General features: G+C 43.5%; 1 long non-coding RNA gene across 1 annotated transcript; it reads right to left on the reverse strand.

The window, feature by feature from the left end:
• Positions 1-3,321: 3,321 nt before the first annotated feature.
• LOC106829191 (uncharacterized) lies at positions 3,322-13,871 on the reverse strand. The gene is made up of 3 exons (XR_011498416.1): positions 13,354-13,871; positions 5,610-5,903; positions 3,322-5,497 (listed from the first exon to the last, which is right to left on the reverse strand). It is a non-coding gene; the product is annotated as an uncharacterized lncRNA (long non-coding RNA).
• Between the last annotated feature and the right edge of the window lie 10,242 nt (positions 13,872-24,113).

A 24,113-nucleotide genomic window follows, 5' to 3' on the forward strand; every position in this document is an offset into this window, starting at 1 on the left:
ATTGGAGTCAGTCCTCTCAAACCCTGCTGCTGCTTTATCAACTAAGTTTATGTCATATTCAAAATTCTCTGTTGTCATTTCCACAATCTTCACAGCATCTTCACCAGGAGATTCCATCTCGAGAAACCACTTTCTTTGCTCATTCATAAGAAGCAACTCCTCCTCCATTAAAGTTTCATCGTGCGATTATAGTAATTCAGTCACATGTTCAGGCTCCGCTTCTAATTGTAGTTCTCTCACAGTTCCCACCTCATCTTGTTACTTCCTCCATGGGAGTCTTGAACATCAAACTCATCCATGAGGGTTGGAATTGACTTCTTCCAAACTCTTGTTAATGTTGATATTTTGACCTCTTCTCATGAACCACGAACGTTCTTAATGGCATCTAGAATGGTGAATCCTTTCTAGAACGTTTTCAATTTACTTTGCCCAGATCCATCAGAGGAATCAATATCTACGGCAGCTACAGCTTTATGGAATATATTTCTTAAATACTAAGACTTGAAACTTGAAATTACTCCCTGATGCATGGGCTGCAGAATGGATGCTGTGTTAGCAGGCATGAAAACAATGTTCATCTCGTTGTACATCTCCATCAGAGTTCCTCAGTGACCAGACGCATTGTCAATGAGCAGTAATATTTTGAAAGAAATCTTTTTTTCTGAGTAGTAGGTCTCAACAATGGGCTTAAAATATTCAGTAAACCATGTTGTAAACAGATGTGCTGTCATCCAGGCTTTGTTGTTCCATTTATAGAGCACAGGCAGAGCACATTTAGCATCATTCTTAGAGGCCCTAGGATTTTTGGAATGGCAAATGATCATTGGCTTCAACTTAAAGTCACCAGCTGCATGAGCTCCTAACAAGAAAGCTAGCCTGTCCTTTGAAGGTTGGAAGCCAGGCGTTGACTTTTCCTCTCTGGCTATAAACTCCTAGATGGCATTTTCTTCCAATATAGGGCTGTTTTTTTCTACATTGAAAATCTGTTGGTTAGTGTAGCACCTTCATTAATTGTCTTAGCTAGATTTTCTGAAGAACTTACTGCAGCTTCTGCATCAGCACTTGCTGCTCCACCTGCACTTTTATGTTACGGAGAGGGCTTCTTTCCTTAAACCTCTTGAACCAACCTCTGCTGGCTTCAGACTTTTCTTCTGCAGCTCCCTCACCTCTCTCAGCCTCCACAGAATTGAAGAGAACTAGGGCCTTGCTCTGGATTAGACTTTGGCTAAAGGATATGTTGTAGCTGGTTTGATCTTCTCTCCAGGCCACTAAACCTTTCTCCATATCAGCAGTAAGGCTGTTTCGCTTTCTTATCATTCGCGTGTTCACTGGAGTAGCACTTTTAATTTCCTTCAAGAACTTTCCTTTGCATTCACAACTTGGCTAACTGTTTGGAGCAAGAGGCCTAGCTTTTGGCCTATCTTGACTTTTGACATGCCTCTCTCACTAAACTTAATCATATCTAGCTTTTGATTTAAAGTGAGAGATATGCAACTCTTCTTTTCACCTGAACACTTAAAGGCCATTGAGGGGTTACTAATCGGCCTAATTTCAATATTGTTGTGTGTCAGGGAACAGGGAGCCCCAAGGAGAGGGAGAGAGACGGGGGATCGGCTGGTGGGCGGAGCAGTCAGAATATATTTATTAAGTTCACCATTTTATATGGCATGGTTTATGGCACCCCAAAACTATAATACTAACACAAAAGATCACTGATCACAGATCATCATAACAAATATAATAATGAAAAAGTTTGAAATATTGCAAGAATTACCAAAATGTGACACAGAGATATGGAGTGAGTAAATGATGTTGGAAAAATGACACCAATAGACTTGCTCAACACAGGGTTGCCATGAACTTTCAATCTGTAAAAAATGCAATATCTGCAAAGCACAATAAAATGAGGTATGCCTGTATATATATATATATATATTTTTTACCATTCCTTTAGTGGCTATACCCTAGAGATTATGTTATGGATTGGATTGGGTCCCCTCATCAAATTCGTATGTTGAAGCCCTAACCCCCAAATGTGACTGTATTTGAAGATAGGACTTTTACACAGGTAATTAAGGTTAAATGAGGTCATAAGGGAAGGGTCCTGAACTCAATAGGATTAATGTCCTTATAAGAAGAGACACAGAGAGTTCTTTCTTTCTGACATCTGAGGACACAGCAAGAAGAGGACCACCTGAAAGCCAGGAAGAGAGCCTTGTTTCGTAGTTGACCCTGCTGGCACCCTGATCTCAGACTTCCAGCCTCCAGACCGTGACAAAATAAATTTCCGTTGTTTAAGTCACCCAGTCTGTTATTTTGTCTTGGCAGCCCAAGCAGACTAAGGCAGATTACAACATGCATCCTTAACTTATTAAAATCGAAATAAATTAGTAAGTTTGCTAGTTCTTGAACAATGCAAGGACCTTAACATACCTTAACTCTATTCTCTTCCTCCCACTTTTTGTTCTATTGTTGTCGTACATTTTAAATTTTACATATATTTTGTTAAAAAATTTTTCTATATGTACTTAAAACACTACAAGACATTATTTTTACAAATATTCATTTAGATTTACCCACTTGTGTACTCTCTCTGCTGCCTTCTGCATTTGCTCCTTTCTGCATTTCTAAAGTTCCATTTGTGATAATTTTCTTTCTGCCTAAAACAATTTCCTTTAGTATTTCTTTTAGTGTATAATTTGATAGTGACAAATACTCTTACTTTTTGTCTATTTTAAAAATCCTCATTTAAGCTTCATTATTGATGAGTATATTTTACTGGTTATAGAATCTAGATTAGCTTTCCAGTGCCATTAAGGTGCTATTTTATTGTCTTCTGGCTTCTATGATTTCTGTTGAAAAGTTAGCTGTAAGTCCTATTGTAGCTCTAGTTTAGGTAATCTGTTATTCTACTTGGTTACTTTTAAGACTATCTCTTACTCTTTGGTTTTTGTAGTTTTACTATGATGTGCCTAGGTGTGATTTTGTTTGTATTTATACTGCTTAGGGTTCTTCAGGGCTTCTCAAATCTGTGGATCTATGTCTCTCATCAATTTTGGAAAATTCCTGGCCATTATCTAGTCAAATATTGCTTTGTGCCCCCCTCTCTCTCTAGTCCTCTTTTGGGACTTCAATTGCAATTATGCTAAACCTTTTCACTATCTCCAAAATACGACACACTCTTTTTGTATTTTCCATCCTTTTGTCTCTTTGTGCTTCAGTCCAGATATTTTCTTTTGATGTATCTGCCAATTCACTAATCCTCTCTTCATCTGTGTCTAATCTTTGAACTCACTTAGTATGTTCTTAATTTTCTTTTTTCAGCTATAAAATTCCCATTGATTCTTTTTTTATATGTATATTGTCTGTTGGAATTTTCCATTTTATCTTTTATCTCGTTGAATGTATCACTCAGAGGTTCTTCTAAAGTCCATATCTGTTAACTGGATTTCCTGTGGGTCAGTTTCTCTTACCTATTTCTTCTCTTGGTTTTGGGTCATAGGGTCTTGTCTCCTGGTATGGCCAGTAAATTTTGATCAATTGCCACATGTTGTATGTGAAAAATTGTGGAACCGATGTGACACTGTGGATGATGCTCTCTTTCTCCAGAGATTTTCTTTTGCTTTTGTAAAGCAGTTGGCATAGAGGCAGGCCATCTTAACCTGGTTTGAGTCAAAGTTGATCTTCGTGAAAGTGGTCCTTTTTGATTTGTCTTTACTACTAGTATAACCTTTCAGAGGTCCTAACCAAAAGCCTAGGATATTACCAGGGCCTCTCTGAGACTGCGAAAGCTTTGCTCAGTGTTTTAGCCTTTAAGTCACTGCTCTTAGAAGTAAATGCCTTGAGCAGAATAATAGTGCTGGTATGAACTAAATGTTTGTGTCCCCCTCAATTTCATATGTTGAAGCCCTAACCCTCAATGTGATGGTATAAGGCAGTGAAGCCTTTGGGAGGTAATTAGGTTTAGATGGGGTAATGAGGATGGAGCCTCCATGATGGGATTATTGCTCATATTAGAAGAGGAAGACACCAGAGCTTCCTCTCTCTGCCATGTGAGGACACAGAAGGAAGGCGGCCATCTGCCAGCCAGGAAGAGGGCCCTCATCAAGAACCCAATCTGCTGACACCTTGATCTCAGAATTTGAGCCTCCCTAACTATGAGAACTAAATGCCTGTTTTTCAAGCTAGCCAGTCTATGGTATATTATTACTGTGGTCCAAGCTGACGAAGACAGGTGTGAAAGGTCAGGCTCACCTTTTTAAGCTTCCCTTCTCTCCAGGATCTTGCTCTTTCAGCTTCTCCCTGCCTAGGTAGATTTCTGATGTTTTCGGACAGACTTTAAAAATTATCCAGCTATTCTAGTTGTTTGAGGTGGGAGGTTTGGTTTGATCCATGCTGGTGTTCCAGAGTCAGAAGCAGAGGTCCCAACTATTCCTTTAACATAATTTCTTAGCTATAATAATGGTTAGCACAAAAATTAAGGTTTAGGGGTAATAAACTCCATCTGGATGGGTAAAAAAAAAGTACAAATTGGTTCAACTGATTGGAAAAAGTAGAAAATTATAGTTTTCTATTAAGGTAAATTATTCTAATTAAATTAGTATAAGAAGCTTTGGAGCAGTCAGTCACTGGAAACATACAATATATAACAGCTAACTTCCCAATATTTTTTACCACAGTGAAGTGTACCTTTGCTTTATAGCAGCGAGAATTAGGGGAGTCCCTAGCATTCCAAGCCCTCCACCAGGCTCTGGATCACACTGCAAGATACTTGCCAGGTTCCTAAGAAGACAGTGTGTCTGACTGCATCATAGCACAGGCAAACTCACTCAATGAACATACAGCAACCAAATTTGAAGACTGTTATCTTACTTCTCTAAAAGTTTCACAAATTGTTCTTTTACAGTGCAAACATCCATAAAAATTGAGAAGATAAAAAAACCCCATAATTTTCCATAGCAGAATAGATAGGTAATTAGCCAACTACTTGTCAGATGACCACTGCTGTTTCAAGCTTTGCCCTAGCAGCTGGCTCCTGTCCCATGGATGAAAAGGCCATCAAAGCACGAAATTTGACCTGTTGTGGCAGAGTATCAGGATCCTAGTTAATCGAAGTCCTGGCTGCATGTTGTATCCTGAACTGCGTGTCCTAGAGGAAGAGAGGGAAGACAAGAGCAGTTGGGAAGGCTGAGAGTATTGACTGCAGGCACTCACATCTTGTTGTTGAGCAAACGGGCTTTATGACCAAGGCTGGGCATAATTACCAGCAAATGTACCACTAAGGTTACTAAGTGAAATGCCTTGGGAACTGGATGGATGGAAATAAATCTGTGAGCTCAAGAGACCATTCCCTAAGAAGATTATAGATGAGCTAATGTGACAATGCTTTGGCTTCCAAACACAACTGGGAAATTCAAGACCAAAAGCTCAAGTTGGATTGCTTCAGCTACCAAAATAAGAGATGATGACAGGAAGTCAATGGAGGTCTCTCAACTCCCTAGAGGGATACACACAGAAGAAAAAAATTGGTTACAGGCGGGTCATAAACACGGAATCTATTAGGACTAAATGAGTCCTCTTGTAGATCTAGTTTAACCATGTTATCTTACAGAAGATGAACTGACACCACCGAGGGAACTCCTTTTCATCTGTCAGGACTCATAACAAACATCGGTTCTTCTGCAAAGCCTTCTACCCTTCCATTTCATGGCTTCTTTGTCATTTTCTAATCTAGAGTTTGAGATCCATAATTTCAGAAGCTCAAGCAGAATGAAGGTCCTCAATAATATTTCTTGAACAGATAAGTGAGAACTGAGATGTGCAAAGTCAGAGCAAGACATGGGTCGGTCATCCTGAGCTCCAGCTCAGGCAATTCAACGTCGGTTGCCAAGTTTGAGAAGACCCTGCAAAAAGTAAAAGATAAAAAATTCAAACATAGTAAAAAATAGAATAATATAATGAACCACCATAGACCCATTACTAATGTCCAATCTTGTTTCCATCTATACCTTCACCCACTTTCCTTACCACTACACACAACTATTTAGAAATAAATTCCAGATATCATATCATCTGTGAATATTTTAGCATGTATTTCCAAAATATATTAAAATACTTAAAACTATAACCATAAGAGGAGTGGGCAGGGCAAAATGGCAGGGTGAGCTGATCTGGGACTCTCTCCCCTCCAAACTACAACAAAGGACTGGAAAAAAACTGAATTTCAGCTAATAAACCTAATGCCAGGATGTCAGAGACCTACAGTATCAAAAAGACGGAGGATGGAGACCCTGCTACCGGCCTCAGAGATGGAACCAGGTAGGAGAGAATTTCGCTCCCTCCCCTAGAGTCTGGGATTGCAGCCCCAGGTGCGGGAAGGAGCACGGGAGGGGCCGCGTGACCCAGGGGTCATCCAGGACTCCTGTCGCAAGTATAGTGGAAACCCGCTGATGGGGAAAAGTTTCCCTGTGCGGGGACCCCATAAACCCAGGGCCCTGGGAGGCCAGAGAATGGAACTCATCCGAATCTAGATTGGCATGCAAGAAAAACACTCCCTCCCTCCACCGGCAAACTGCGCTGGGGGCCGCCATCTTGCCCGAAGGCGGAGAGCTCAGAACGTGCAGCTCTCGACCCCTATCTAGTGGCGACAGGCTGTAACTGCAACCGAATTCTACCATCATGGGGAAAAAACCGCTCCTCTACCATCCAGCAATTTATAAAAGCTCCAGACCAGAAGGAAAACAACAAAAACACAGAATTAAGTCCTGAGGACTTGGAAATAGGTAAACTAAGTGAAAATGAGTTCAGAATAGCTATAATCAAAAAACTCAATGAGGTAGAGAGAAAGAGAAACAAGCCAATGAGTTCTGGAGTTACTTCACAAAAGAGATTGAAATTATGAAGAAGAATCAAACAGAATTACTAGAGATGAAAAACACAATGGACCAGATAAAACAGAATACGGATTCCCTGAATGCCCGTGTAGACACCATAGAGGAGCAAATTAGCATAATCGAAGATAGACAGGCTGAATGGCTCCAGACAGAGGAAGAAAGAGAACTAAGAGTTTAAAAAAATGAGGAAAATCTCCGAGAGATAGTGGATTCAATGAGGAGAAAGAATTTAAGGATCATAGGAATTCCTGAGAACGTGGAAAAGGAAAATGGAGCAGAAAGAGTGCTTAATGAAATTATCTAAGAGAACTTCCCAAATCTAGAGATTGAGGGAGAAATATGCGTAGAGGAACCTTTCAGATCTCCTAGATTTGTTAATGTAAAAAGACCTACTGCAAGGCATATAGTAGCACAAATGGCAAAAATGAATAACAAAGAAAGAATACTCAGGGCAGCAAGACAGAAGAAAATAACTACAAAGGAACTCCTATCAGACTTTCAGCGGATTTCTCTACAGAAACCTTACAAGCTAGGAGAGAATGGAGTGACATATTCAAAACTTTAAAAGATAAAAATCTTCAGCCAAGAATACTCTATCCAGCAAGAATATCCTTCAGATATGAGTGAGAAATTAAATCTTCTCCAGACAAACAAAAGTTAAGGGAATTTGTAACCAAAAGTCCTCCACTACAAGAAATCCTCAAGAAGGCTCTCATACCTGAAAAAAGAAAAAAAGGGAGAAAGGGGACACAAACCACAGAGTAAGGAGACAGATAAATAGAACCAGAATAGGATAGCAAATATTCAACTATAGCATTAGGATAAAGGTAAGGAAACTACCAAAGCAAAGACGATCTTATCACTCTAACTACAAACTCATAACACGAGTTGGAATAAGAAATGAAAATAATAATTTAGGAGGGGAAGAGCAAAGGGACAAAATCAGTCTAGGCCAAGTAAGTAAGAGACCACCAGAGAATAGACTATATTATACATGAGATTCTAAATACAAACTTCAGGGTAGCCACTAAAGTAAAAAACAGAACAGAGCCACAAAACATAAATAAGGAAAAATCTAAGAAACCCAGGATAAGAAATTGCAGTATTAAATGGGTAGGCTAAAGCACACAGGAAGAGAAATGCAGGAAAACCAGAAAACGAGCAACACATTGACAGCATTAAGTCCACATGCATCAATAATCACCCTCAATGTAAATGGATTGAACTCTCCAATAAAAAGACACAGAGTGGCAAAATGGACTACAATCCATTTGTTGCCTCCAGGAAACACACCTCAGCCCCAAGGACAAACACAGGCTCAGAGTGAAGGAGTGGAGGACAATACTTCAAGCTAATAGCAAGCAAAAGAAAGCAGGTGTTGCAATACTTATATCAGACAAAACAGATTTCAAAATAAGGCAGGTAAAGAGAGACACAGAGGGACAATATATAATGATCAAAGGGACACTTCATCAAGAAGAAATAACACTTATAAATATCTATGCACCCAACACAGGAGCACCAAAGTTCATAAAGCAACTATTAACAGACCTAAAGGAAGACGTTAAAAACAACACAATAATAGTAGGGGACCTCAACACCCTACTCACATCAATGGACAGATCATCCAGACAGAAAATCAACAAGGAAATAGTGGAGCTAAATGAAAAACTAAAACAATTGGACTTAATAGACATATATAGAACACTTCATCCAAAAACAGCAGAATACACATTCTTCTCAAGTGCACATGGAACATTCTCAAGGATAGACCATATGTTGGGAAACAAGGCAAGGCTCTACAAATTTAAAAAAATTGAAATAATAACAAGCATCTTCTCTGATCATAATGCTATAAGGCTAGAAATTAATTACAAGAAAAAAGCTGAGAAAGGTACAAAGATGTGGAGACTAAACAATACACTACTGAACAAGCAATGGATCATTGAAGAAATTAAAGAAGAAATCAAAAAATACCTGGAAACAAATGAAAATGATAATATGCCATACCAACTCATATGGGATACAGCAAAAGCTCTATTAAGAGGAAAATTCATCGCAATACAGGCACATCTTAACAAACAAGAAAAATCCCAAATAACCAATCTTGAACTACACCTAACTGAACTAGAGAAAGAAGAACAAATAAAGCCCAAAGTCAGCAGGAGAGAAATAATAAAAATCAGAGCAGAAATAAATACTATTGAAACGAAAAAGGCAGTAGAAAGGATCAATGAAACAAAGAGCTGGTTCTTTGAGAAGATAAATAAAATTGACAAACCCCTACCCAGACTTACAAAGAAAAAAAGGGAGAAAGCTCAAAACAAAATCAGAAATGAAAGAGGAGAAATAACAACAGACTCTGCAGAAATACAACAGATTATAAGAGAATACTATGAAAAACTCTATGTTAACAGAATGGATAACCTAGAGGAAATGGATAAATTCTTGGACTCCTACAATCTCCCAAAGCTCACTCAAGAAGAGGCAGACAATTTGAACAGACCAATCGCAAGGAAAGAGATTGAAACACCAATCAAAAACATCCCAAAGAATAAAACCCCAGGACCAGATGGCTTTCCTTGGGAATTCTACCAAACTTTCAGAGAGGATTTAATACCTATCCTTTTCAAGCTATTCCAAAAAATTAGGGAGGATGGAACACTTCCTAACACATTCTATGAGGCCAACATCACGCTGATACCAAAGCCTGACAAGGACATCACGAAAAAAGAGAACTACAGGCCAATATCAATGATGAACATAGATGCAAAAATTCTACACAAAATTTTGGCAACCAGAATTCAGGAATTCATCAAAAGGATCATACATCATGATCAGGTGGGATTCATACCAGGGACACAGGGATGGTTCAACATCCACAAATCAATCAATGTGATACACCACATCAACAAACTGAGGAATAAAAACCACATGATCATCTCAATAGATGCAGAGAAAGCATTTGACAAGATCCAACAGCCATTTATGATAAAAACTCTGAACAAAATGGGCATAGAAGGGAACTACCTCAACATAATAAAGGCCATATACGACAAACCCATAGCCAACATCGTACTCAATGGCAAAAACTGAACCCCATCCCCCTGAAAACAGGAAGGAGACAAGGATGCCCTCTATCACCACTCTTACTTAACATAGTACTGGAGGTCCTGACCAGAGCAATCAGGCAAGAAAAAGGAATAAAAGGAATCCAAATAGGGAGGGAAGAAGTGAAACTCTTGCTGTTTGCAGACGACATGATCTTATATATAGAAAACCCCAAAGAATCCATTGGAAAACTGTTAGAAGTAATCAACAACTACAGCAAAGTTGCAGGGTGTAAAATCAATTTGCATGAATCAGTAGCATTTCTATATTCTAATAACGAATTAACAGAAAAAGAACTCAAGAACACAATACCAAGCACAATCGCAACAAAAAGAATAAAATACTGCGGGGTAAATTTAACTAAGGAAGTGAAGGACCTATATAATGAAAATTACAAGGCCTTTCTGAGAGAATTGGATGATGACATAAGGAGATGGAAAGACATTCTATGTACATGGATTGGAAGAATAAACATAGTTAAAATGTCTGTTCTACCTAAAGCAATCTACAGATTCAATGCTATCCCAGTCAGAATCCCAATGACATTCTTTACAGAATTAGAACAAAGAATCCTAAAATTTATATGGGGGAATAAAAGACCCCGAATTGCTAAAGCAATCCTGAGAAAAAAGAAGAAAACGGGAGGCATCACAATCTCTGACTTCAAAACATACTACAAAGCTACAGTAATCAAAACAGCATGATACTGGTACAAAAACAGGTGCACAGATCAATGGAACAGAATTGAAAGCCCAGAAATAAAACCACACGTCTATGGACAGCTAATCTTCGACAAAGGCGCTGAGAGCATACAATGGAGAAAAGAAAGTCTTTTCAAGAAATGGTGCTGGGAAAACTGGAAAGCCATATGTAAAAGAATGAAAATTGACCATTCTTTTTCACCATTCACCAAAATAAACTCAAAATGGATCAAAGACCTAAAGGTGAGACCTGAAACCATAAGGCTTCTAGATGAAAACGTAGGCAGTACACTCTTTGACATCAGTATTAAAAGGATCTTTTTGGACACCATGTCTTCTCAGAGAAGGGAAACAATAGAAAGAATAAACAAATGGGACTTCATCAGACTAAAGAGCTTCTTTAAGGCAAATGAAAACAGGATTGAAACAAAAAAACAACCCACTAACTGGGAAAAAATATTTGCAAGTCATATATCTGACAAAGGCTTAATATCCATAATATATAAAGAACTCTCACAACTCAACAACAAAAAAATCAAACAAGCTGATCAAAAAATGGGCTGGAGACATAAACAGACATTTCTCCAAAGAAGATACACGGATGGCCAATAGGCACATGAAAAGATGCTCATCATCGCTGATCATCAGGGAAATGCAAATCAAAACTACACTAAGATATCACCTTACATCCATTAGAATGACAAAAATATCTAAAACTAATAGTAACAAATGTTGGGGAGGTGTGGAGAAAAAGGAACCCTCATACACTGCTGGTGGGAATGCAAACTGGTGCAGCCACTATGGAAAACAGTATGGAGAGTCCTCAAAAAATTAAAAATAGAACTACCATACAATCCAGCCATTCCACTACTGGGTATCTACCCAAAGAGCTTGAAGTCAGCAATTCCAAAAGTCCTATGCCCCCAATGTTTATTGCAGCATTATTTACAATAGCCAAGACATGGAAGCAACCTAAGTGCCCATCAACAGATGATTGGATAAAGAAGATGTGGTATATATATACAATGGAATATTACTCAGCTGCAAAACAGAAGAAAACCATTCCATTTGCAATAACATGGATGGACCTTGAGGGAATTATGTTAAGTGAAATAAGCCAGTTAGAGAAGGATAATCTGTGTATGACTCCACTCATATGAGGAATTTAAAAATGTGGACAAAGAGAACAGATTAGTGGCTACCAGGGGAAAGGTGGGGTGGGGGGTGGGCACAAAGGGTGAAGTGGTGCACCTACAACACGAATGACAAACATTAATGTACAAGTGAAATTTCACAAGATTGTAACCTATCATTATCAATAAAAAAAAAATTTACCAGCCCAAATAGTGAATGATTGCCTAAAAAATATATATATATATATATAACCATAATATTGCCGTTCTGAAATAACGCAATCAGACTTTTTAAACATCAAATAGCCCATCAGTGATGAAATTTGCAAGCGTCCTACGAATGTCACTTCTTTTTCTTTTTACCATTTGTTTGAATTAGAATCTAAATGTGATTATTTTCCTTGCAATTAATTATTGAAGAACTGGGTCATTTGTCCCATAGTTCCACAAGATCTGGATAGCTCTGATTCTGTTCCCATAGTGTTGTGTAACACGTTCCCCTGTATTTTCTCTTTCCTGTAAGGCTCAATTACATTTCAGTTTGATTTGTGGTGGGGGGGCGGGGGGGAGGTGTGTCAAGACTACTTAATAGTTGGTGCTGTTTTCCCACTGCAAGACTCATAGCGTCAGATTCTCTGTTGGTGATGTGAGTAGCCTTAGCTGATCGCACCTACATCCCTTGATTCATTAGGGATGCAAAATGGTGATGTTCTATCTATAGCTTTTGCGTCATTTATCAGCTGGAAATTCTTTTATAAAGAGAAATTTTCCCTCATCTGCTATTTGGCCACCCAAACTCAATTTTAAAACAGTTTAACCAAGACCATGCTTTCTCTCAAGTTAGAATCTCTTGCAGGAGGATGAACAACTTTAAGCAAACCTTCATTTATTCTTTATTTTCTAGCCAGGAATTAACTGGAAGACAGTGGGACTGACGGCTGCAGAAGAGACGATCTGGCTTGGTTCTTCCCTGGCCCCCAAGTCAGCTGAGGACCTGCCTGCCCTGAGATTTTCTTCAGAAGCAGTGCTCCAGGGCTTGCTCTAAACGTCTACTCTGTCTCTTTTGAAAACATTTTCTCCTGTAATTAAGGGATTTTCTAATCTAGGGAACAGATAAAAATTCATCAAAATTATATTTTTAAAAAGTCATAATCCTGAAGCTGCAAAGATCTGGCTCCAGGGAAATCCTGAATTGAGGAAGGATGCTAATCAGGACAGAATTTAAGACAACAGTTTATAATCTTTCATTCCCAGAACTGAGAATATCCCAAGGAAATGCCAAGTGAAAAAGGAAAACGGGCCATTGATTTTGCATTTTGAGAAACTGACCAAGTTTCTTGATCAAATGCTGCTTGCAAGTCTGACTCAAGGTTGAGCAGATAAAAGGATCCTCCAGGGTACCCTCCACCCTCCACCCCCACTTTGGGTCTGAGCATGCTGCGATTTTGAAAAACCAGACCCTGGCAATCAGAGACCTCACTTGTTCCACCGCTGAGGAAATGAAGGGTGCTTCACCTCCAATTCCTGGCTCCTGTTAATGTGCTCTCAAGTCCATGCTGCCGCCAGGCTTGAGGGGAGAGTGGTCCCTGTCTTGCTGTCTGCAGAGGTTAAACGGAATCTCTCCTCCTCCATTGAGGAAAGGCATCTTCCTCATTAATTTCGTGAGGCCGGGGACCCTCGCGGCGATCCGGCTCGTTCCACCCGGCGGAGATGTCCCGGAAGCGGGCGCCCAGGCCTTCAGGAGTCCCCAGCCCCTCTGGTCCTCTTCAGACCCCCAGGACTCAGGGCCTGGGAAAATCCCGGCCTCTGTCAGGCCACTCGTCGCAGGCTTTCACTGGGCGCCCCTGTGGTTTGCTAACTCATAGTGCGGCCTTGAGACAGTCTGTTTGTGCCTCAGTTTCTCCTGTTGTCAGGGTGCCCCGGAGGCCCGCAGCCCCGGCGGGAACACGCCCCGGGCCCTCCCGCCCCAGCGGCCCCGCCCGCGGAGCTCGCCTTCGGCCTGAGCGGGGCCGTGCGCGTCTCCGCGTGGTTCCGGGAGGCCGGGCGGGGCGGACCGGGCTGGGCAGCCCCACCGGAAAGACTCGTTCCAGCCGGAGCAGGCGGAGGCCGGGCGGAAACAGACTTGCTGCCCCCTCTCGGGCCCTCCCCATGCCCCCTCCCGCGCGCACACCCGCCGGGGTGGGGTTCGGGGACACGCCGGCCCGCAGCTGGGGCAGCCCGGGGCCCTCCTCCCACGCCGGCCCCGCCCACACCTGGGCTCCGCCTCCTGGTCCCCGGCTCTGACTCCTGGGAGCCTCAATGGGGGAGGGGAGGAAAAAACCAACAGTGGGGAGTGGGAGTGGGGGTTGGGGGGTGGGGGGTAGGGAGGCCCCACCCGAGCAGGGAACCCGTTGCCAAGAAACCGGACTTCCGCCTGGGGCACCGGCCTTAAGCAGCCCTGGCGCAGCTGCTTCTTCCCCTTGTCCCCCATATGGCCCAGAAAGCCTAGGGCAGTTGCAGTGCTCAGGCGACCCCAGGCGGAGACAGGAAACTTGGACCGCGACTCTGTTAGTGAGAGCCTGCGGGCAAGCCAGACGGCGACCCCCAGTTCGGCCTGCTCAGCGCGGGCCGGGAGCGTCGCGCCTCTGGGCCCCGGGGTGGGGTCGGGGGTGGGGTCGCGGCCCTGCCAGCCCAGCTGACGGCCCAAGCTCTCCCCCTCGGGGGGCCGCAGGCTCCAGATGGAGCGCTCGCGCCGAGCTGTGCGGTGGTGGCACCCAGGCCTCCCGCTAAGCCTTTAAGGAGGGCCGGGGTCTGCCTCCTGAGGTCGGGGTTGTGGACGGGTGGGTCTGGGGGCTGCAAGGGCCCGCCCGGGTATCCAGGGTTAGAGGCTTAGGCCAGCCAGTCAACCCGCTCGTGGGGGGCGCAGCTGCCCCCTGGTGGGTGCTGGGCGGGGCCCAGTGGGGCTGGCCCTTGCCCAGGCTGCAGCCCTGCTGACCGCGCGCCCGACGCCCTGCCTCCTCGCTGGGCCTCCGTTCCGCAGAACAGGGGTCCTTCCTCGCTGGGGACGAGGGGCGCTCCCAGGTCTGCCCAGGGCCTCCCTAGGGCTGCAGGAAAGCACAGGACATCCAGGCCCTCGGTGAAAACGCAAACCAGGAGGGAAAACAGTCCTTTTCCCCAGGGCGCGCTGGTGGCCAAGAGCGCATGTCTACGACTGACTCAAATCTCTGCTCCCCGGCTCAAAAATTCCTCAGGATTGTGCCAGGCGCGGAAGTACCACGGTCTGGAAAGTACCCACACAAATCACGGGCATCTGAGAGCAAGTACAGTTTAACTGCTAGGCTCAGTTTAGTAGGAAACCGGTGTGGAGACCAGTTAAGAGAAAGTGAACCCAAACCCCGTCCACCAGAGGGGAGTGCGAGGTCTTCCTCTCCTTTAATCGTGTGTGGCCTTGGTCAAGTTTTTTTTTGTAAAGGTCTTTATCTTGCTCTCAATTTTTTTTTTTCTAAGGTTGGCACCTGAGCTAATCTGTTGCCAATCTTCTTCTTCTTCCTTTTTTTTTTTTTCTTCTCCCCAAAGCCCCCCAGTACATAGCTGTATTTTCTAGTTGTGAGTGCCGCTGGTTGTGCTATGTGGGACCCCACCTCAGCATGGTCTGATGAGTGGTGCCATGTCGGTGCCCAGGATCCCAGCCAGTGAAACCTGGGCTGCCAAGCGGAGCATGTGAACCTTACCACTCCACCACAGGCTGCCAGACCTTGGCCAACTTATTGAAAGTCTCTGAGCATCACAGGTTCTCATTCACAAAAAGAACCTCTCCTTCCTTCAGAGTACAGTGGGAACAAAAGGAGACACTCAGCATGACTACTCCGTACCACCTTTGGAGCCCAATACGTGAGTAAGTTTTCTTAGCACCTGGAAAAGGATGTGCAACTGCCGAGCATGATGGGAAGAAGACAATGCCATCCCAGAAGGAAGAGAATATAAGAACTTTGTTTTTCCTTCCATAAAAATACAATCTAATACTGGAGAGGTATAAAAATTAAGGAGTTATTAGAAGCCGTCTGTTGTGTTTTTTTTTTTTTTTTTATTTTGGTGAGGGGGATTGTTGCTGAGCTAACATCTGTGCCAGTCTCCCTCTGTTTGTATGTGGGACACCCACCACAGCATGGCTTGATGAGTGGTGTGTAGGTCCATGGCCGGGATCTTAACCTGTGAACCCTGGGCCACCGAAGTGGAGCGCATGAACTTAACCACTGTGCCACTGGGCCAGCCCCCGTTTGTTGAGTTTTAACTCTCTTTCTCTCAAAGAAATGGATGGAGGGTGGACAGGAATGCTGGGTGCTCTAGACCAGAGGAAGGTAACAGCATCCATTATGGGATCACACATACCTGAACGAGAGTCCCGCCTCTACCATTTACAAGCATTATTACCTTAGATATGTGACTTAACCTATCTGAGCCTCAATTTTCTCACCTGTAAAATGGAGAAAATCATAGCACCAACCTATGGGGCTATTGAAAAGATTAAATGAGATGATAAATATAAAAGTGCTTGGCCTGAGCCCTAGCAGAGTCTAATACATGATCAATGCTAGCTAGTGCTTTTTCTCTTATTCACATTTGTTCCTATTCTTTCTTTCCTTACCAACATTCTACTGTAAAAACTTCCAAATATACAGGAAAATTGAGAGAATTGGGCTGTGAACACTCATGTATGTCCCACCTGGATTCTACGATTAACATTTAACTATACTTGCTTGCTTATTGCTAATGCCCTCAAGTCAATTCCAACTCCTAGTGACCCTGTGCAGAGCAGAGCGGAACCCTGCTGTCTTTTTGCGCCGTCCTGTCATCTTCCTGGCACTTTATCAAACAATGCTCCGCTGCTATTCATAGGCTTCTCATGGCCAGTTTTTCAGAAGTGGGTGGCCACGTCCTTGTTCTGGTCTGTCTTAGTCTGGAAGCTCTGCTGAAACCCATCTACTATGGGTGACCGTGCTGGTATTTGATATACCAGTGGCATAGCTTTCAGCATCGCAGCAACATGCAGCTGCCACAGCCAATAGACATCCAATATGACATCCCAGTGGATAGACAAAGGGTGTGGTTTCCTGACCGGGAAACCAACCTGGGCTGTGACGGTGAGAGCACCGAATCGTAGCCACCAGGGTTAGCTGTCCTTGCTCTATCACATATCTATTAATCTGTCCAGCTCTCTATCCATCTAGCAATCCATCTGTTCTGGTTACTGTTGTTGTGTAACAAACTCCTCAAAACTTCGTGACTTAAAACGACAGCCATTTTTTTATGCTCGTGGATTCTGTGAGTTAGGAATTCAGACAAGGCATAGTAGGGTTGACTTGTCATTGCTCTGTGTTGTCTGGGGCCTCAGCTGGGAAGACCTGATGGCTGATGACTGGAATTATCTGGAAGCACCTTCACTCACATGTCTGGGGTTACCAACAGAGAGCCTGTGTGTGGTCTCCCCAGGTAGCCTAGACTTCCTCCCAGGATGGTAGACTCAAGGTAGTTGAACTTCTTTCATGGCAGCTCAGGGCTGCAAGTGTGAGTTTGGGCGAACAAGGCAGAAGTTGCATTGCCTCTATAACCCGGCTTTTCGAGTTACAGAGTGTCACTGCCTACTGGTTGAAGCAGTCAGATTCAAACAGGAGATTTAGACCCCACCTCTTGATGGTGAAGTGGCAAAGCCACTTTGTAGAAGATATGGGATGGGAGCTCTTGTTGCAGTCATCTTTGGAGATGTCACATTTTCCCCTTTGGTCATAACAATCCTTATGCAAAATGCCCACCCTAAGAGCTCCCAAAAGTCTCATTCCATTAAGGCATCAGGTTCAGACTCAAAGTCCAAGATTTCTGCATATAAATCAGGTCCATGTATGAATTAGGCCCCTCAGGTGTGGTTCCTTGAGTACGCTATTTGAAGGTCTATAAAATAAATGGACATGTTATCAGCCACCCATCCGCTTACACAGAAGAGCAGGCAGTAATAGGATAATCACCACAGATACTCCTATTTGAAAAGGGAGAAAATGGGAGGCATGTGGGAGACATTGGACCACAGCACTTCTGAAATCTAACTGAGTACAAATTGCCGATTCCTTGGGAGTTGTTTTCCATGGCTCTTGGCTCTGCCCTCTGAGTCACCTTCCTTTTTCATGAGAAATGTCCTGCATTTGCAAAGTGGACTTCTCTACTCGCTTGCTTCCTGCCCATAAAAGTGTGGGAGTTCAAAGGCCTCTTTTCATTTTGAATTGTCTCTTTCCCTTTCAGGCCAATCTAATTCAATTCCTTTAAAACCTTTGTGGACTTCTTCTGTATCAATTTGTAACCCATTCCATTAAATAAAAGCCATACTCACAAATCTCTTCAAAATAAATCCTCTACTTTGGCTCCCCATGAGGTTGCTGTGGGACAGTGCCCTTAAGATTCTTAGAAGTTCTATTTTTTAACGCAGAAGGTCTGCAAAGCATGCTGTTAGTATCCTTAAACAGCTTTTGTCTGGTTGAAAGGGCCTGCAAGGCACCACCTGAAAATTTCCTGACACCTTAATGAAGAGTTTTGCAGTTGGGCACTTGGCCTCACCTTTACCCTGAGATGTTTTCCTGGCAGTATCTTGGATTTGAGCCTTGCCCTGAAGCTCTTTCTTAATTTGAGAATCTTCTCCCAGGATAAACTTGGAATGAGAAATTGGTTTTGAATCCAGCTACTCTCACCTCTAAATTCTGCTTAAAACTGAGTACTTCCTTCTTTAGTTCATCTCTCTCTTTCCGTACCTCATGAAACAGTGAAAAGTTCTGCTTGGAAGGCTTCTGAGGCTGGGGTGGTTTGACGGCAAAGAGCTGAAAATAGCTGGAAGGTCTTTCACTCATGTGTCTGGCAGCTGGGCCAGGATGACTTGAAGATTGAGACAACAGAAGGGAGTGACGATATGTGGCCTCTCCATTGAGTTGGCTTCATCATAGCACGTTGGTCTCATGGTAGTTGAACTTCTTACCCCACAGCTCAGGGCTCCAAGCACAAGTGTTCCTGTGAACAAAGCAGAAGTGTCATGATTTTTTCGGGCCCGGCCTTGTAACTCGTACAGGATCATTTCCACTGAACTCTATTGGTTGAAGCAGTCACAAACTCACCAGATTTAGGGGGAGGGGAATTAGACTCTGAGACTAGAAAGGGGAGTGGCACACGTGCCCTTGGTTGCCACGGTTGTACAGGGCAGGTAGGAAGGGAGATATTGCTGTGGTCACTTTTGGAAACTACAATCTGCCTCATTCATGTTTTGATGCATTTCAAAGTCAGTTACAGACATCATTACATTCCCCCACCAAAAATGTATGAAATTGCCCCATATCCTTGCCAGCATTTGGAATCATCAGTCTCTTATGAGCAGAGGATTTTAATTTTGATGCGGTCTGCTTCATCACTTGTCCCTTTCATCATTATTGCTCCCTAGGTCATGCATTAGATATCTGCCTACTCAAGTTGCGAAGATATTCTTCTGTGTTTTCTTGTAGAAGCTTTATAGTTTTAGCATTTATGTTTAGATCTCTGAGCCATATTGAACTGATTTTTTACTGTGTGAGGTGCAGGTTGTGCAGACTTTTTCCTGGGTCAACTTAGCTAAGAAGGAACTGTATATTCCCTTTCCCTGTATGGTTCTAGGTTAGAGATGAGCACAAGAGAAATTTGTGCCATACCTGGAAGGTAGAAGTGAAGAAAGTGCCATCTTTAAGCTCCAATGATCCATCCAGGGCCAGGCCATTGTCACTTATCTGCTGGATCACCTTGTTGGTGCTGGGCAGCAGCCATCCGCACACTTCCTCCAGCTGCGCCTCACCTCCTTCCGCTTCTCTGAGTCCGGGCCAGGGAGCGCTGCTTTTTCCGTAGGGTGCCCATGCCACGGAGGTGAGTGGTGGTGAGAGGCAAATGCAGGTTCCAGTTTGTCCTTGTGGATTCCAGTTTGTCCTTGCTCTCCCCCTCCTCACCTCCATTTTTCCTTCCTGTCTACCGGTCCGGCCAATTTCAGGCCTGACACCTCAGCAAAAGCAACAGCCTGACATAGGTTGTGTAACCAGCTCTCACAATTGGTGAGGTCTAACTCCTATGATGAAACCTAGTTCTGTATCACTCACGATGGCACTGCTTCTCTGATCAAAGCCTGACTGAGACAAGAGTTGAGATTCTCTTTTGTTCCTATGTGGATGTCCAGTTGTCCCAGCACCATTTCTTAGAGACTTTCTCTTCCCGTTGTTGCTTTGATGTCTTTGTCAAAAATCAAATGACCATGGAGTATCTGCTTCCAAGTCCTGTATTCTCTTCACTGATCTATTTTTCGATCCTGTTGCCAGAACCACACTTTCTTGATTACTATAATTTTATAGTAAGTCTTGAAGTTCCCATTTGTTTTTGAGTAGGAAGATCCTTTTTTAACACACAAAATATTGCTGACCTCCAACATAGCTGTTGTATTTCTCGTGTGTGTTGATTTAGCAAATACAAAATAGTAAAAGAATTTGTGAACACCTTAAAATTACCTTGGATCTTATTAATCAGAATGACAAATACAGATATCTGAAAATCAGTCACCTGTGCCTGGATGGACGTCACAGGGGGACTCCAGGGCTCTGAGTGGTCATGTTTCCCTCCGCAGGAGAAGGAGGTGTCAGCTCCTGATGTATTTTTCTGCTACTGGGATTACTTGTAGCCATGAATTCACGTGAAATTTCCATTCGAGTGGATTTATTTTTACCAGGAACATAATCAGTTTGAGTTTTCTGATTTGTCCAGATTGAGGTTTCTTCCAGAACTGAGCAGGATACACAAGGGTGGGAAAAGGTACTATCTGGAATGTTGTCTTTCCTGAGACACTGAATTGGATGTCCCAAAAGGACTGTTATGGATTGAATTGCATCCCTCCCACAAATTCCTATGTTTTAGTCCTAATCCTCAGTACCTCAGAACGTGACCTCTTTTGGAAGTTGGATCGTTTCGGATGTTATTGGATAAGTTAAGACGAGGTCATACTGGAGTATGGTGGGCCCTGATCTAACATGACGGTGTCCTTATGGAAAGGGGAAATTTGGATGCAGAGACAGACAAGCACAGAGGGAAGATGATATGACGGCAGAAAGAGAACACCATTTACAAGTCAGGGAATGCCTCAGGCTTCAAGAAGCTGGCAGAGGGGCCTGGAAGACGTCCTTCCCTCACAGCTGTCAGGAGGAACCAACTCTGCCGACACCTTGATCTTAGACTTCCACCCTCCAGAACTGTGAGGAAATACATTCTGGTTGTTTAGGCCACTCAGTGTTGTATTTTTATGACAGCCTGGGAAACCAACGCAAGGACCAAAACCTTCCACTCTCAGCTGACACCGCCTGCTGCAGTGGGCAACGAGGCCCTGCTTCTCCTTTGGGGACCTGTCTTCCCTATGTTGGCCCAACACACACCCCTTGCCAGGAATCCAAGTTTTCAGTGGAGAGAGCCAGGGAGGAAAATGGTTTGTGCTGAGCCATTCTGATGGCAGCACCCCCAAATCCTTCCTATCCCCCCACATCCTTAGGCCACCTTTGTTCCCAACCTACCTGTGACTGACTATCTAGCTTTTATTTGATTCTTTGTCTTGTCCCACGTCCTTTCAATAATAATTATTTTTGCTCATGTTAGCCAGAGTAGGTTTCTGTCATTTGCAATAAAGAGCCCCAGTGGATCCAGTCATGCCCTCAGCCTGAGATTTGGGGTCCCAAAGCCCATTGGGAATCAGTTCTTCCTTGCCTCCATCTGAAAGCCACTAGGTGGGGCCCAGCAAAATAGGCGTCTGCTATCAGGTGGGGGTGGGCAGTGCTGGCAGCCTGGCATGGAGCCCAGGAGCCCAGCGGGGCGAAGGGGCATTTGTGAAGCCTGTTGTGGGGTACTGGAGCCCCAGTGAGATGCGAGGATGCGTGTAGGGGTGGGGGGAGCAGTGGCAGCAGCCTGGGCCAGAAGCTGGAACGAAAGCAGGATGAGGAGGGTGCCAGAGTGAGGAACTGGAGTCTTAGTGGGATAAGGAAGGTGACTACGTTTAGTGTGGGTAGGGGAGCACAGCCTGGGCTATCTGACCCCAAGGGGGATAAGGAGCGCATCTGTGTGGGGGCAGAGACAGCAGCAGCAAGAGACTGGTAATATAGAGGGCACCCATCTAACTTGTAAGTATACGAATATAATGGGAGCCAGGCTTCTCATTGTTAGAAAAAGGAGTTTCATACATGGAAAGGGAGAAAAAACTGGAATAAACCTGTTATGAGCTGTTTCCCCCTTGAAATTCGTATCTTGAAGCTCTAACCCCCAGTACCTAAGAATGTGGCTGTATTTGGAGACAGGGCCTTTAAAGAGGTGATTAAGTTAAAAAGATGCCCTTAGGGTGGGTCCTAATCCAGTATGACAGGTGTCCTTATAAGAAGAGGACATTAGGACACACAGAGAGACACCAGGGGCACGTGTGCGCAAAGGGATGACAGTGTGAAGTGACAGCAGGAGGGCGGCCACCTACAAGCCAAGGAGAGAGGCCTTAGGGGACACAGCCCTGCCGGCACCGTGAGCTTGGACTTCCAGCCTCCAGAACCGTGAGAAATTAAATTTCCATTGTTGAAACCATCCAGTCTGTGGTATTTTGCTATGGCAGCCCTAGGAAGCTAATACAGAACCTTTAGGATTAGATGAAAATGGGAGTTATCAGTGCAAATTCATGGTTTTCCATATACAAAAAGATAGATATAAGAAATGCAGACATAAATGTGTGTGTGTATATATAAATGTGTGTATGTATGTATATGCATCCATGTATTCATGTGTCTCTGTTCATGGAGAGTCCCTGGGAGCAGTGACACCCCAAAAACCGTGAGCTCCCCTAGTGGCCAGACCCTTCTTTCTAAATATCATTCTCCACAAAAGGCCTGGGCAGGGAAAGTCCATGATGAGCCTGGAACAACATCTTGTTATGCCAGAAAATAAGGAAGTACTCAAAGAATGATGGGGATATGTCAAAAGGACACAGAAGGAGCTCCGACTGGCCAAATCTGGGGCAGTTATAATCCACCGAATAAAACAGAAACCTGTAAGTCCATACTGATATAAATAAATAATGGGGAGAGCAATAGAATGCTTCCCTGTAGTCGAATAGGGAAGCCACGCATGTAAGGAACAGTGGAGAAAATCATCTCACAACCACCACAGTAACTGATTCATTAGCGGTCATCAGTGATGCTACAATGAGTGGGTGGAAGTTTGATGAGGAATAAAATGTTGACTTAGTCTGAAAGCACCTCCCCACAAAATGTTCATTAATTACAAAGGTAGAAGGATAATTTCGTAGTAAAGACGGTTGGCAAATACAGGTACATCTTAATCAAGGTACCATCGTCGGCAGCGGGACAAATTGAAATCGAGTGCCACCTGATAGGCTGCAGCTGGAAGAGCACAGCATCACCTCTGCAAAATCCTGCCCCCAAAACAAAACCTGAACCTAAACGTGAGGAGACATGAGTCAGATGAAACTGAGGGACAGTCTACAAAGTGACAGCCTGTAACCTGCAAAAGTGTCAAGGTCATGAAAGTCAAGGGAAGACTGAGGAACAGCTCCAGGTCGAAGGAGACTAGAAGACTGGACAATTAAATGCATCACGTGACTCTGGACGCCACCCTTCTTCTATAAAGGATGTTATCAAAACAACTGATGGTACTGGGGTGAGGTCTGAGGAGTAGATGTTAGTAATATACCAATGTTAATTTTCCAATTGTAGCTTTGTGTTCTCATTGTTTAGGAGAATGTCCTTGTTGGTAGGAAATACACATTCACGTTTTAAGGAGCGACAAGGCATCAAGCCAGCAACTTATTTTCATACTGTTCAAGAGTAATGAAGTTCTTTGTACCGTACTTGACACTTTTCTGTAGGTTTGAAATTATTTAAAAATAAAAATTATGGGCCGGCCCTGTGGGGTCGTGGTTAAGTTCAGCGCACTCCACTTCAGCGGCCTGGGTCCATGGGTTTGGATCCTGGGTGCAGAACTACGGCACTTGTCAGTCATGCTGTAGCAGCAGCCCACACATAACAAGTGGAGGATGACTGGCATGGATGTTAGCTCAGGGCTAATCTTCCTCAAGCAAGAAAAGAGGAAGATTGGCAACAGGTGTTAGGTCAGGGCTAATCTTCTTCAGGAAAAAAAATTATCTTTAGAAGACATACAGATGGCAAGTAAGCATATGAAAAGATGTTTAAAATCATTTGTCATTAGGGAAATGC

This window comes from Equus asinus, chromosome 26 (assembly GCF_041296235.1).
Source record: "Equus asinus isolate D_3611 breed Donkey chromosome 26, EquAss-T2T_v2, whole genome shotgun sequence".
NCBI classification, from domain to species: domain Eukaryota; kingdom Metazoa; phylum Chordata; class Mammalia; order Perissodactyla; family Equidae; genus Equus; species Equus asinus.